Source organism: Odocoileus virginianus, chromosome 5, assembly GCF_023699985.2.
Source record: "Odocoileus virginianus isolate 20LAN1187 ecotype Illinois chromosome 5, Ovbor_1.2, whole genome shotgun sequence".
Lineage (NCBI taxonomy): Eukaryota > Metazoa > Chordata > Mammalia > Artiodactyla > Cervidae > Odocoileus > Odocoileus virginianus.
In genome coordinates, this window is record NC_069678.1 from 61825763 (window position 1) to 61841114 (window position 15352).

The 15352-nt window shown below is 42.8% G+C and overlaps 1 protein-coding gene across 5 annotated transcripts in view; it reads left to right on the top strand.

Moving 5' to 3' along the window:
- Positions 1-15352, top strand: part of JAK1 (Janus kinase 1) — a 243824-nt gene that overhangs the window by 105791 nt on the left and 122681 nt on the right. For 2 of the 5 annotated variants that reach the window (XM_070468028.1, XM_020877765.2), the window contains exon 1: positions 298-524. The exons of 2 other annotated variants lie outside the window; for them this stretch is intronic. The gene's annotated coding sequence lies outside the window, so the exon portion shown is untranslated. Of the gene's footprint in view, positions 1-297; positions 525-978; positions 1372-15352 lie in introns of those variants that run through there. One more of the 5 variants, XM_070468031.1, reaches the window with a different exon arrangement.

The window sequence follows — 15352 nt, forward strand, 5'->3', positions numbered from 1 at the left end:
CAAATCCTGACAATTTCACTTTCTGGCCACAGACCTCTCATTCCTGCTTTGGTGTTTTAGACTACGTGGTAAAAAAGAAGCGAGTGAGGGGCGGGGGCGTGAGCAAAGCAGGATGGGGGCGGGGCGGGAAGGCTGGAGGCGCCGGGCCCAGCGCGGCGGCCCTGCCACCGCCTCCGCCTCCGCCTCCACCTCCACCGCGGTCCCCGCCCCGCTTTCCGGGGCAGCTGTGCGTGACGCCACGAGGAGGCGGGACCTGCCGCGGGGTGGTAGGCGGGGCCAGCCGCGGGGCGGGGCGGGAGGCGGGTGCGTCGCCCAGCGCAGGCCGCGGCGGCCGCCGAGTAGCTAGCCGCCGCAGACTTGCCCCGGCCCTCACCCAAAAGGTGACTGCCCACCCTGCGCCCACTCCTCAGCCCCCGGCGCCTTAACGCCGGGGCCCTGGGGGGTTAGCCGCTTAGGGAGCTGGCCGCCTGACTCTGACCCTCGCAGTGACCCGGAGCACCCCGGCCCAGGCGCACACGGAAGTGGTGAGTGTCACCGAGTGGAGGTAGAGAAGCCTGCGGCGGCCGTGGGCAGCGAGACGAGGGGCGCTCAGCCCGGCACTGGTGGGAGACGCGGCTGCTGATCTCGGGCCTCGCGCGCCGCGCACCCTGGGTCGCTCCTCGCGCTGGACCTGGGGGCCGGGCCGGGCCGAGGTAGGGGCGGGCTGGGAAGGCGGGGGATTTCCAACGGAGCGGAGCCGGCTGGCGGCGGGGAGATCGGGGGCCGGGGCCCCCCAGGCTCGAAGGGGAAAGGTTAAGGCTCTCTGCCCCCTCCCCCAGAGTGCACACCAAGTTTTCATAAACAAGCCTGGGACGCGCTGACATCCTGTTTATACCACCCCGAGATACAGGCGCGGGGTTGAGGTTTGACGTCCCTCGCTCTTGCACCGAGAACTTGACCGCCAGCCCTTTGGCAGAATTGCCGGGGAGCGGGAAGAGGATTTTTCAGGCCTCAGGACGGATGCTGAGGGTCTTAGTCTTTGACTTCTTTGCCATCTCAGCGAAGGAAAGTTTCTAGGATCTGGGGCCCTGTTTGGGGCAAAGGGGCGTCTGGGGCCTCAGGAGACGCCCCCTCCCCTTTTAGGTTCTTTTGGGACTCTGGCCCCAGGCAACCGGCGAAAAGCGTGAATGACGCACCCTGGGCCGGAGGGCCAGGGAAGAGGAACAGTGAAGAGCCGTTCGGAGAGTTGTGAATCCTTCTGTAAAGGGTCTGATTAACCGAAAGTGGGGCTGGTCTCTGGCTTCTTGTCTAACTCCTCAGACTCCGTCCGCGCGCGGTCATCAGACATCAAAAAAGAGACGTCGCTTTAGCAGGACTAGTAAACACCCCCTCGTAAGTCACTCCCCAAGGTTCCAGGGATGTGGGAGCCTTGGATGTGTGTTTACCGACGAATTTCTCTAGGAGACTAGAAAAAGGGTGTGATTATTACCAGGTGTTCGTGCACTTTTTTTTTTTTTTTTGGTATGGCATATTCTTTGTGAATTCTTTTGTGTCCATGGCAAGAGGACCCCGTCCCCCGTGCCACTTCGCTTAATACGTGGCTGTGAGCTGTTTTCTGTCCCTGGTTGGATACATGCTATTAACTTTTTTTTTTTTTTTTTAAGAGTCCAGGACTTTTCTCTCAGTGGCAGTTTACAGCTGTATAAAATTGTCGTTACTTTTTTTCGGTGGAGGAAAGCGTTAAAAACCTGACATAGTTAAGTGATGAGTATAATGCAGAAACAATTAAATGTGATCGTGGAGTGTCTGGTTGTTGGCTTTTGTTTTTGTTTTTAAGAAAGAGAGATGTGCGTTATGCGCGTTTACAGAGTGGAAAAAAATTTTTTAAGATGAACATTTTATATTGATTAAATCTTTGTTCCTCCCTTTCCAAAACCCCATTTTGTGTTGTTTCTGGCTTTTGCTTTGGGTGACTGTTTTTCAAGACCAGGCAGTCGTTTTTATTGAAGGATCAATGTGTTCTGTACTTTGTGGTGAAGGTTAATGGAGGCTACAAGGGTACCAGACACTTTGGGTACAATAGGCATTGTAATATGGAGAAAATGTCTCCTATGTATAGATCCAGATCACATTTAAAGACGCAAGTGCATCATATTTACAAGATTGTGAATAGTGTGAACAGGAATAATCACAACCTCTTAACTCTTTGTATTGTATTAGCTAAGCACTTATATTGTATTTTATTTTCTCTAAATACCAAAATGTATTTTTTTAGTACTAGAGTTGCAGTGTGACACTCTGCATTGAATAAAGCTAGTTTAGTTTCCCCATTCCACAATATACTAATTGCTTATTATTATTGGGAAATGATTGAGGGTGAATAAATTATATATATATATATAATAATTCAAACATTTCCTAAAATATAACTATGTTTCAATTTGTTGTAATTTAGTCAGTCTTAATATCAATTTGGCTAATGCTCTATATGTCTTTATAATTATCTCTGATCAATTGGTATCTACCCTTTACAGGTTTAAAGTGTTAAGGGGAATTAGCTTGCAAAATGTTTTCAATTCAGACATTTGCTAAAAAGCTGGTGGAAAGTAAGGAATTTTGAGGGCAGAGTTGCTTTTTGCAGGAAAAGAGACTCTTTAAATGACATGAAGAAATGCTTCTAAATGGGATAGTGAAATCTGCAAGGTTAGATTCTAGGTTCACAAACACTAATGGTTTTAACTGCAGACCAGAAATTCTAATAATGTTTTGAAGTTATCGCTCAGTTTCTTCTGAATAGCTTGAAGTATATGTTTGGACAGAAACCCAGCTGAAGCAAGTGTTGAGAATGTGTAGGTTTATACCCATTTTAATAGAGGGGACACTAAGGTATAGCTGCATTAATAAGATTTATTAACAAAGACTGAGGTCTCTTTTTACCCCTTAAATGCACATTATTTTATATATCTTTATTATATATATATATACTTATTATGGTCTAATGCAATAATATGCTCTTAGAAGATATATCGTATGAGATGTGAGTGTTTATACAAGGAAATTTTTTTTTTTGTTTTCACATTAAAAAAATATTTTAAGTGGATAGAGAATTGATTAATTAACTGAATCTTGCTGAGCAAGCAGCATCTGATGGTCTGTGATTTATCATGGCCCAGTGTTCTGTGGAGCCTTGTCATAGAATAAAGATACCAGAAAGAACCTTGCAGATTCTTTTGGACCAGTGTTCCTCAGCTGGGTATAACTGTGCGCCTAAGGAGGTATCTGCAGTTTCTGGAGACATTTTTAGTTGTTACAACTGTGGGGGTGCGATGGGAGTGGGGAGGCAGTGTTACTGGTGTCCAGTGGGTAGAGGTCAAGGATGCTGGTCAACATCCTACAGTGCATGGTGCAGCCCCCTACAGCAAAGAATTCTCTGGCTCAAAATGTCGGGAGTGTTAGGCTTGAGAAATTATGCTTTAGCCAAGTGGGTAATAAGATCCTGCCTTCTGTCATGGCAGGCTGCTTCACTCAGGCACCTATTTTCTTCATCTGTAAAATATCCACTTATGGCCATCACACAAAGATGTTGGGAAAAATTACAAAAATAATGGATGGAAAGCATGAAGTGCTGCGCAAGTTATAACTATTGTGAAGACGTGATTTTTTTTAAAATTGAAGTATAGTTGATTTACAGTTTTGTACCAGTCTCTGCTGTGCTGCGGTGACTCAGTAATACACACACAGACTTTTAAAATATTCTTTTCCATTATGGTTTATTAAATAGAGTTTCCTGTGAGATACAGTAGGACCTTGCTGTTTATCTATCCTACATATAATTGTTTGCATCTCCTAATCCCAAACTGCTGGTCTTTCCCTTCCCCATCCTGCTCCCTCTTGGCAATCACTTATAGAGAACCCCCTTGGTATATTCTTTGTAAGATGTGTTTTTTAAAATAAATGAATTGTTAGATATACTGGTTGTTGAGGAGGAAAGGGGGTGCAGTATGTTGAATGCCAAGATTGGATGGTTTGGTGTTATTAACTTTATTCATTTTTAGGGTAGAGGATTTATTTAATGTAGTTTTATTATTACTAGAGCATAAAATTTTATCTCTATTATTTCTTTAAATGTAAAGATTTTCTCATTTAACTTGTAAAAAAAAAATTAGAACATAAAGTAAAAAGTATAGGAGAAAAGTCAGCCATGGCCCACTCCCTTACCCATTTAAGGACAAGTTCTTACCAGTTTTTTTTCTATTAGCATCATTAATGCAGAAGAAGAGTTAACTATGGAAAAAGCAGCAGCTGGTGACCAGGGAAGGTGCTGTTTGTTTTTGTGCCCTTCATTTTTCCCCCTAGTAATTATGTACAGTCAGTTATGTTATAGGAGACATGAGAGGAATTGGTTCTTTGTTTTTGTACTTTGTCAACTACCCTCCGCCCGTGTCCTTGTTTGGCATGCTGTTTCCTCTCTGCTGCTTGCTCTCCTCTCGGCTAGGTGTGCCACTATTGCTTCCTGTCTCGAAAACCCTATGGTAACATGGGGTTTTAGTAGCTGCCATGTTGAAATGACCGTGTTTCAGGGCAGGAAACTACTTCCTATGAGTATTCTTTCTTCTGAAGTGCACCAGCCTTTTTTGGCAGTTTGAGGCAACAAGAAAGCATGAAAGTTTTCAATTCATTTCCGTGGTATATTTACTTCTGAGGTTTTATGATCTGTGATGCTTAGCAGCTGTCAGTGGGCACACAGTTTTTCCTTGGTGCTCTGAGTAAACTGCCAAATGCCGAGACCTGCTTTAGAAGCAATGAAAATTTCTTTAAGTCTGCTCTAGACAGAAGACTGAGCTGGTCTTTGTTGGGATTTTTTAAATCTGTGGTAACTGAATTGACTTACCATTAATATTCACATGGCACTCTGTTGCATTCATTTATTTATTTAGTAAATACTTCTTGAGCTTCTGTTATGAGCCTCAGGGAGGGAGTAAATAGAAAAAAAAACAGACAAAAATTCTACTTTTATAGAGTTTGGTGGATGATCCTATGTATGTTCAGAGTGTCTTTGTTGCAGGTTATGCACATAAAAATAAGTAAATCCTACATTATAGAATGTTTCCTAGAAACCGTCATGGTACTCCTTTAAAGTCAGAGCACCAAGTAGCTCCCCCCTTGTTCCCCACTTTTTATATTATAGATTCAATAACTCATTCTTTGTATATACAAAGATCTCTTTGGTACCTGCAAAGTTCCTGGCAGATGGATAAGACAGTTCGTGTGGAAACAAGCCTGCTATAAATATAACACAATGTGGTTGATATTATAGTAGAGGTAGAGGTTAAGAGAGCACTTTAGCCCCTGAAGAGAGCTGAATCCTGCTTGGAGCCCTTGTCTAATGCTTTTTTTTTTTCCCCTGGCTGCTCCACGCAGAATGGGCATGTGAGGTCTTTAGTGGCCAGGGGCTATCCCCGAGCCTCCTGCAGAGGAAGCGAGAAGTCTTAACCACTGGACCACCAGGGAAGTCCCTCCAATGCTTTTTTTTTTTTTTGACGAAAATCATTTGAGTTGAGCTTGAGGAGTGAGTAGGAGTTCTTTTCCTTAGGGGTGGATGGAAATTTAGGCAGAGATAGAGCGTGAGCAAAGGCACAAAGGTGGGCATGTGCCTGTGGGTGACCAGTTTGGAGGTGGCCACAGTGACCAGAGCAGGGTACCGAGAGGCAGCAGAAAGAGGTTGGGCTTGGACATGCAGGATGGGGCCAGACTCTAAAGACTACTCAAGTCTCTGAACGTTGTGAGTTCAGAGACTGTGGCCTATGTTGAATGAATGGACTGGGAAGATGGGAAGCCATTCATAGTTTTTGAGCTCCAGAATAGCATCATTAGAAAATGGAAGTACTGACTGTTATATAAAGGATCAGCTTCATTTGACCATTGTGCAACTGTTCATCCTCTGCATCACAGAAAATGGTCCTTACTATCCACCATTTATCAATTGTTCAGAAGACTGCTAGGAAACAGAAGATACTTAAGAGTCAGAATAGATGTCATGAAGCCCACATATGCTTTCCTAGTAGAGTAAAATTTTATTTTGCTTTGCTTTTAATTTATAAAGGGTTTGTATACAGTTAACCTAACTGATTCTCAAGGCAGTAGGAGATTAAATACAACAAATGCAATAGTTGGGAATTGTAAAGAGGGTGAATAGAGGAAGGCACACTATCTGAGGCAGGCAGTGTTAATTTTTATACTGGAAGTGAATGAGGAGAGGTTTACAAAAAGCAGAACCTTAACTCAAAAAGTGAAGCACCCTGTGTGGGGCCATTTAGTGAAGAGGCAGATGCCATCGTAAATACCGTAGCATACTGAAGGTGTCATTCTCACAACACAGTACAGTAACTGGTATGGAAAATGAGCAAACCATTAAGAAGAGAAGAGGTCAAGTTGTGGAGCATAATGGAAATGAGGCCAGGTACTTCTGGTCTCTTGGAGAAAAGGGCAACTTTAGGGGTTTAGAGATATGCAAGTGATAGGCAGAGGTGGGGGTGGAGTAAGAAGCTGCTGTCACGATTGCAACAGAACAGCCTTGAAGAGAGAGGTTTCTTCAGTGTGAAAACCCGGTGAGGAACCTTTGCTGGGCAGGAGGAGCTTTCCCTCTTCAGGGAAAGTGACTTGAGTGATCTACCTCTGCAAACCTCAGGAGGGGAGCTGTGGCTTTCTGTGGAGTAGGTAATGATAATTGCTGGAACCCACCAGTGAGGCGGAGGGAGAGACTAAATCAGGTCAACTTAATTACACCTCTAGATAGTACACAGACTTACTGCCTTGTTTTTTATGTAATCTGTGTTTTTGGAGGCTCTGGAGCTGGACTGTTTAGTTTGATCCTAGCTGTAAGAATGTGGGCAGGTTATACCTGTTTCCTTACCCATAAAAGGAAGATGAGGTAGTACCTACCTCTAGGATTATTTTGAATATTGAGTGACTGACTACACCTAAAGGTTTTGGAGTGGTGCCAGGCACATGTTATGGTGTTATGAGTTAAACATTTGCTGGCTCTCTCACTCTCTCTCTCTTTTTTTCCTTCTAATTGGTGAATATGCTTTGTGTTAAAAACAGAAGAGTTCAAATTATATCCAGAATGCTGTAAGATGGTAGGGAAGTGGACCCACTAAACACAAAAGTAGCTGATTCATTCAATATTAGAAAGGCTTCACTTAGAAATGGATAAATCAAAAATGTTTAGGCACCTAAAGAAGACATTTTCTCAAATCTAGAAGAGTTTAGTATGTAGACAGCACTAAGGTGGTAAATAAATTAAGTTTTGCCCTATTTTTAAGAAAAAATGAGAAACAGAGGTGCTTTTAATTTAACTTTAAATGCCATCCAAGGTATATAATTTGGTAGGAATGTATTAGGCTTTCTGGGAAAGTCAATATAAAAATACTGTGTTGCTCTCCCTGATTCAGTTTACTTAGCAAGTGGTGAGCTGTTGGCAGAGGGGCACCAGCATGCCTGGTTGTAAAATGGTGTCTTTAGAGTGGTGTAGAAATTTAAAATCTTATAAATCAGATAATCTCCTAGGGAATTTGCTGTTTAAGGAATTATAAACGTTTATGAGAACTCTTAAATAATGTTGTTTCCCCTGAATGCTGTTTTTATCAGTTTCTTTTTCCATGTGTGTGTTGTATTTTCCTAAAGCAAGACTTACCTAAAATATAGAATTGTACAAAAGTTGGCCCTTCTTCCTAATCACATTTTTAATATATCTGTATTTCTCAGTAATGTTTATGTTGCATTTATTCATATTCTTAAGAACAGTAGCTGTCATATGGTTGGAAAGACACTCTTGATGATAGGCTCATTCCATGTGCTCTGATAAACAAAGAAGTTAGCTGTTTCTTGTCTTCGCATTTGAGAAGGAAAGTGACAGTAAAACTCCCTAGTTGTTACTGGGGAGGTGGTGCATAACGTAGGGAAGTCCAGCTCAAATGGTGAACAGGCTGACTGACCTATAGATATTAAAAAAAAATAAATTTAGGTCTGTTAATCCCAGGTACATTGGGTAATTCAGACAAGTTGAATGTATAAAGCAGAAATAGATAAGAACACTTTGTAGTTAATGCAACTCTTGTTTTAAATGGTGTCTTAAAGGGCTTAAGGGTATTAGAACTGACAGCAGTTTATTCAGTTAAGCACAATTTTATCTGCAGGCTTATTTGCACAGTTAATTTGTTTAGAGTGTAGCAAGGCTGTAATTTATAGCAATTTTTTAATTAGTAGAATTTAAAATAATCTTTTATGTTACAGTGGGAGAAAAGAAAGAAGAAAAAAATCTAGGAGAAAACAATTGGCCAAATGTATATTTTCCCAGTGAAAAATCTTATAAAACTAGCTGAAAAAAAAAAAAAAAAAAAAACAACACTAGCTGAATGGGCCACACAACAGGGAGGCAGACAGATGAGATTATATCATAGAGAGGTACACTGGCTGTTTTGCCAAGTACACCTGCAAATCCACTTCAGGGCTAATTCACAAAATACAGATTTAAAAAGGAAGATGCTTTAATGCCTGTATTTCATATTCTGAATGATTTTGTTCAGTTAAAGTCATCTGTAAAACTATGGTCAGGTCTGCTAATCACTGTATATCAGTTACCTCATTAGGAAGATCATCTAATGTAGGATGGTATCTCAAAACATTCCCCCTCCCCCCTTTTTTTTACATATTTAGAATGACATTCACCGAATTGGTCAGAAGTAGGAAGGGGAGATCAGAGGAGGCCAGACTGGCCTGAACATAAATTGTAAGCCTACCTGATGTGGGATTTGGGGAGTAACAAGCCACTTGTGATGCATAAACTGCTTGAGATAAAATTGCTCTCGGGTTTTCATGTTCATTCCATTCAGTCAGTTTGGTTCAGTTCAGTCGCTCAGTCGTGTCCGACTCTTTGTGACCCCGTGAATCGCAGCACACCAGGCCTCCCTGTCCTTCACCAGCTCCCAGAGTTTACCCAAACTTATCTCCATCGAGTTGGCAATGCCATCCAGCCATCTCATCCTCTGTCGTCCCCTTCTCCTTCCGCCTTCAATCCCTCCCAGCATCAGAGTCTTTTCCAATGAGTCAACTTTTCACATCAGGTGGCCAAAGTATTGGAGTTTCAGCTTTAGCATCAGTCCCTCCAATGAACAGCCAGGACTGATCTCATTTAGGATGGACTGGTTAGATCTCCTTGCAGTCCAGGGGACTCTCAAGAGTCTTCTCCAACACCACAGTTCAAAAGCATCAGTTCTTCAGTGCTCAGCTTTCTTCACAGTCCAACTCTCACATGCATACCTGACCACTGGAAGAACCATAGCCTTGACTAGATGGACCTTTGTTGGCAAAGTGATGTCTCTGCTTTTTAATATGCTATCGAGGTTGGTCATAACTTTCCTTCCAAGGAGTAAGCGTCTTTTAATTTCATAGCTGCAGTCACCATCTGCAGTGATTTTGGAGCCCCCAAAAATAAAGTCTGACACTGCTTTCACTGTCTCCCCATCTATTTCCTATGAAGTGATGGGACCAGATGTCATGATCTTAGTTTTCTGAATGTTGAGCTTTCAGCCAACTTTTTCTCTCTCCTCTTTCACTTTCATCAAGAGGCTTTTTAGTTCCTCTTCACTTTCTTCCATAAGGGTGGTGTCATCTGCATATCTGAGGTTATTGATGTTTCTCCTGGCAATCTTGATTCCAGCTTGTTCTTTTTCCAACCCAGTGTTTCTCATGATGTGCTCTGCATATAAGTTAAATAAGTTCTTTCCATTACTTATCCATTCTCTGTAGATTGTATATTATGTGAGAACATGATGGGCTTGATTCCTGCCCTCAGAAGCTGCCTTGCTAGTAGAAGACACAATACTTAAACAGTTATACAACTGCTTGTTACAAGAATGCTGAGTACCTGGAGAGATGTTTTAGTTTGGTATAAAGCAGAGGTGGGGGGGGGGTGCAGTAAGAAGAGGGGGTCTTTGTGATTTTTTTTTTTTTAATTGGAATATGAAGAGTGAAAAGAGCTAGCCAGGCCAAGGGGCTGAGGAGGTTTTCCAGCCAGTGGAAGCTGCGCAAGGGATCTGAGATGGAACCAACACTGCAGCTGGAGCAGAGAGGACAGAGGGGCAGACTGGTGAGTCGGCTGCCACCCGATGAGGCAGGGCCTTATCATAGCACAGCAGGGGAAATTGAAGGCTTTAAGACATGGATTATAGGATGGAACTGGAGTCATTGTATGAAATATAGAAGGATTCCCCACCCCACCCCACCCCTGGGAGCACCGCTGCCCACTCTGCTGCCAAATGCCTTGAAAGTCTTACTTCCTCCCACGTGCTCATTCTTTAACCCTTTGCTATCTGACTACGATCTCCACACTCTAAGACTTGTTTGAGGTCACCAGTGACCTTTTTGCTGTCACACTGAGGCCTTTGTAATGCACTTGTTATCTGAGACATTTTGATGCTGCTAAACACTCCTTCCTGAAAGATGCCCCACCCCACTGCTGTCTGGTTTCTGAGACAATACTTTTTTCCTTTCTCTCCTTGTCTTTGTTGTCTTCTCTTCCTCTCCTTTCTCTCCTGCCCCCATCAAAGACTTCCCTAAAGGTTCTGTGAGTGGCAGATCTTACGTGCTCCTAGAACTGTGCAGATGGCCTGCTTTCACCTGTGTTGCATTGTCTCTCTTATTCATATTCCTTCTTCTCCACTCCCTACTTGCCCAAATACTGACTGAGCAGCTTTAGGCACTGGGGACACAGGAATAAGAGGTAGGGTTTTGTTCTTAAGGAGCCAACATTCTAAGATGTTAAACATGGTAATTAAGAAGATCATTTCAGGTGAGGATAAAGAAACAGTATGGTATGGGTAGAGAATGCTTAGGTAGGCAGGAGAGGGGCTACCTCTGAGGAAATGACATTTGGGCTCAGACTGCAGGAGCCAGGCCATGCCAGGACCTGGAAGAAGAATACCAGGCAGAGAACAGCGGGCGCCTAGGCCCCATGGTGGGATGATCCTTCTACTCCATGGTGGGCTTGCTTACCTGCATGTCTTGTTGATACCTCCTGTTTAACTGCTCCAGAATTGATAGCATCTTTTTCTGACCCAGCCAAACAGTGGATGATTTCTCTGTTCCTCTTAGTACTAAGTCTATTCATAGCTCTTGAAACCAGTGGTCAGAAAACTTTTCCTGTAGAGAGGAAGACAGTGAATATTTTCAACTTTGAGGATCATGCCACTCTGTGACAACTCCGCAGTTCAGCAGCTGTGTAACTAAAGCAGACATAGACAACATGTAAACCAACGAGTGTGCCTGTGTTCCAGGAGAACTTTATGTGTGGACACTGACATTCGAGTTTCCACTTGTCACAAAATATTTTTTCCCCAACCATTTCAAAATATGAAAATTGGGGACTTCCGTGGTAGTCCAGTGGTTCAGACTCCGCACTCCCAGTGCAGGGTGTGTGAGTTCAGTTCCTGGCTGGGAAAGTTCCACATGCTGTGTGGTATGGCCCCCCAAAATTAAAATTTGTACATTTCTTGCTGTGGAAAACAGGCGGGAGGCCAGACTTAGCATGTGGACCCAAGTGTGCTGACTCCTGCCTTGTTTCATCTTGGTTTCTCTCCCTCCAGCCCCCAATTCAGCAGTTTGCCAGACCATCTCAGTGCTCCCTCCCAGTGTGTGGCGCCTTTGTCTTCTCTGCTGTTCCCTGCCTCTGACCTAGCTTTCTTTTCTTTGCCTGGGTGATCACAGTAGTCTCCAACCCAGTCTCCCTGCGTCCAGCCTTCCCCTTCCGTCTATCTTCCCCATAGACATTGGAGAATCTTCTTGCAGTTGACTCATGTCATAGAATTTCCCTGACTGCTGCCTTTATAAGCTCTATTGTCTGCAGAAAACAGTGCAAATTCCACCTTTGTGTAGTATTCAAGGGTCCCTGTCATAAGATCTCAATTCTTCAGCTTATTGTCCCATTTCTCTCAGCTACACTGTGCCCAAATAGATGGTTCACTATTTTACATTTGTGCCTCCACCATTCCTCATATTTCTTCCTGCTTCCTCACCTTCTGTGGACTTTGCCCGTGCCTCATGCCCTCCATCTGTCACAGTTCTGTAGCTGTCGAGGTCCCTTTAAGCGTCCCTGTCCCTCCGCCGCAAGCCCCCACAGAAGGCCTGTGTTGTGTGCGCTTGTCCTTTGGCTGCGTGCGGTGCTCTTTAGGGCATTGTGTTCTGCCTCATGCCGCAGCTCCTTTGTAGACTTCCCTGCACTGTGCACTTCCAAGGTTCTTGAGGACGGGGACTTAGTCACTGTAATATCCCCTTTCACAGAAGGTACATGGTTGTTCATTCAGTAAATGCTAAATCCTGTGTAAACGATTTGTAGAGGCTTAAAGGGGGAACATTTTTCCCAGGAATGTGACCACATTAAATCCTGACTCTTATATGAAGTAGTACAGTTTTGTGATAGATCAAATATTTTGGAAGACTACGGTGGTATTCTTGGTCCTGTCAGAAGCTTGAATGTTCCTCTTCAGGAATTGATATGTTTCCTTTTGTAAAAAAGAAAAAGAGAAAGACTGTTCAGTAAATCATGTTTCCTTTCCTAAAAACGCAAGGCCAAGTTATTTGCTTATTTTAGTTTGCTGCTGGAGAAGGAAATGGCAACCCACTCCAGTATTCTTGCCTGGAGAATCCCATGGACAGGGGAGCCTGGTGGGCTGCTGTCCATGAGGTCGCACAGAGTCAGACACAACTGAAGCAACTTAGCTTGCATGTATTGGAGAAGGAAATGGCAACCCACTCCAGTGTTCTTGCCTGGAGAATCCTGTGGACAGGGGAGCCTGGTGGGCTGCCGTCTGTGGGGTCGCACAGAGTCGGACACGACTGAAGTGACTTAGCAGCAGCAGCAGTCTGCTGTTCATTTTTCTCACAATAGTTTCCCTGCCTCCGTCTTCCACCAGATCACTTGTCACATGTATTAAGCACATTTAATGAATGATTCTGGTGTATGTGTGTGTGTTTATGTGTATAAGAAGCCCCAACTTTTGGTGAGAAATAGGAATTTAAATAAAAAATACTAGGCCCCTGTTTACACAACCTGATGTGACCTAAAGATGGTGAATATCTTAGAAGAAGCAGGCAAAAAGGCCCTGGGGCAATACGGGAATCATGATGTGAGTTTGGTGGAAAATGAGCAAACCACTTTCTGAGTATCTTGGGCTCTTTTGGTGAACTTGTCCTTTGGGTAGCCCACGTCTCCCAGGTTTGTGAGGCATGCAGCACATCTTGTTAAGTGCTAAGGAGAGGGAGCAAGAGGATGAGACTCAAGATTAGTAAGCTTTTACTATGTGTCCGCTGTTTACATGCTTTGCATTTGATGTTTAATTTAATCTTTTAATAGCCAGAGACTTGAATCTTAATGGCATCATTTTCCAGATGAGCAAACAAAGCTAATGGCATAGCTGGAATTCAAATTTGCAGCACTCTCATTTAAAATAAAAAAAGCTTTCTACTCTTACTCCTTCTCTCCTAGCTTTACGGAGATCCAGTTGGAAAACTCTTTAACTCTTAAAAAGGCCTTCTTTCTATTGTCTTGTCATTCCCTACCTTTTATTTCTGACATTGGCATTTAAATGAGAACCCAAGGAGTGTGATACTATCCTCCTTTCCAACCTAATGCTTCTGAAGCAGTTTTAGGCTTTAGGAGAAGTGCCTCTAGCCACCTGTGTTGTGTTTGGTATTGTTAGATGCTAAGTAATAAAGAAGATCTGAAAGGATTGTTTTTTGTGGGAGGATGAGGGGTGAGGTGAGATGGGCAGTTGGGTTAATTTAGCAGTCCTAAAGATAATTTTGTATTTTCCTGTGAAATATTTTTGACATTTTAAAATCAAACTTGATTTTCTGTTACTTTATATTGGTTATTATATAACATATCCCATGATTACCTGTTTAGATCTGAGTATTCTAGATGTGTTATGAAAATCATTCTGGACTTGGAACCAGGAGGAGCTGGTCTTAGGCTTTCCTCTGACACTGTGACTTTGGGCTCCCAATCCTCACTTTCTCTCAACTGTGACAGTGAAAGTCGCTCAGTTGTCCGACTCTTTGTGACCCCCTGGCCTATACAGTCCTTGGAATTCTCCAGGCCATAATATTGGTATGGGTAGCCTTTCCCTTCTCCAGGGGATCTTTGCAACCCAGGGATCAAAACCAGGTCTCCCGCATTGCAGGCAGATTCTTTATCAGCTGATCCACAAGGGAAGCCCAAGAATGCTGAAGTGGGTAGCCTATCCCTTCTCCAGGGGATCTTCCCAACCCAGGAATCGAACTGGGGTCTCCTGCATTGCAGGCGGATTCTTTGCCAACTGAGCTATCATGGAAGCTGTAAAGTGGATTTAATAGAACTTGTCACCATGGCTGTTTTGTGAAGGTTAAATAACTTAGTTCACCATTTCAGACAGTGCCTGGGATTCAGTACCATTTAATAAATGTTAGTTACCCACTCCCACCCCAGATACTGAACATTGTCAGATAGTCTGTAAATGACCATGTAATGTTTATATATTTGTAAGTGGGATCTTTATTATTCAAGCTATAAACTTCTAATGCAGGAAACCCCTTTATGTAAGTAGCTGGGTTCCCACTAATATACAAAAGCATCAGTATAAGATAATGGTTCAGACTTCCCAAATCTGGAACCAGTGTCTGTGGGTTTGAATCCTACTTTATTTTAAAAACTGAGTTTATTTTACTAGCAAGTTATTCAACCTCAGTTTTCCCTACTTCAAAATAAGGGTAGCATACCTACTTCATAGGATTGTAAAGTTTAAATGAGCACGTGTAATTATATACCAACATCCTGTAAAGTTTTACTACTGTTATTATTTGTTAACCTCCATCTTCGCATTGTCTAGACAGCCAATAAGTCGACTGGAAAGTTGCTGAGATTCCATCTCATATCTTCTCTAATCAGGAGAATCCTCTGTATATCGTATATCCTCCACTTATGATATAGTTTAGTTTTTTAGTTTAGTTTTTCCCTCTATCTTCAGGCTCTTCTTGGTTACTTCATTTTAGTTCATGCTGCCCTTTTCTCATGTGTAGTGCACTTTCATCAATCCCCTTTGTACATTTCTTGCCTAGACACTTAAATCTTTTTTTGTTTTATGTGAAAACCCAAACATTTTCTAATAATGACTGATAATCCCAACTATGGATACTTTTATTCCAAGGAGAATGAAAGGTGTGTAATCTCAAGCAAATGAAAAAATATATCAGATATTATTTACGAAATGCTTATTCTGTGCCAGTCATTCAGATTCGTAAACCGAGGCTTAAAATGATGGGATAACATGGTTCTCTT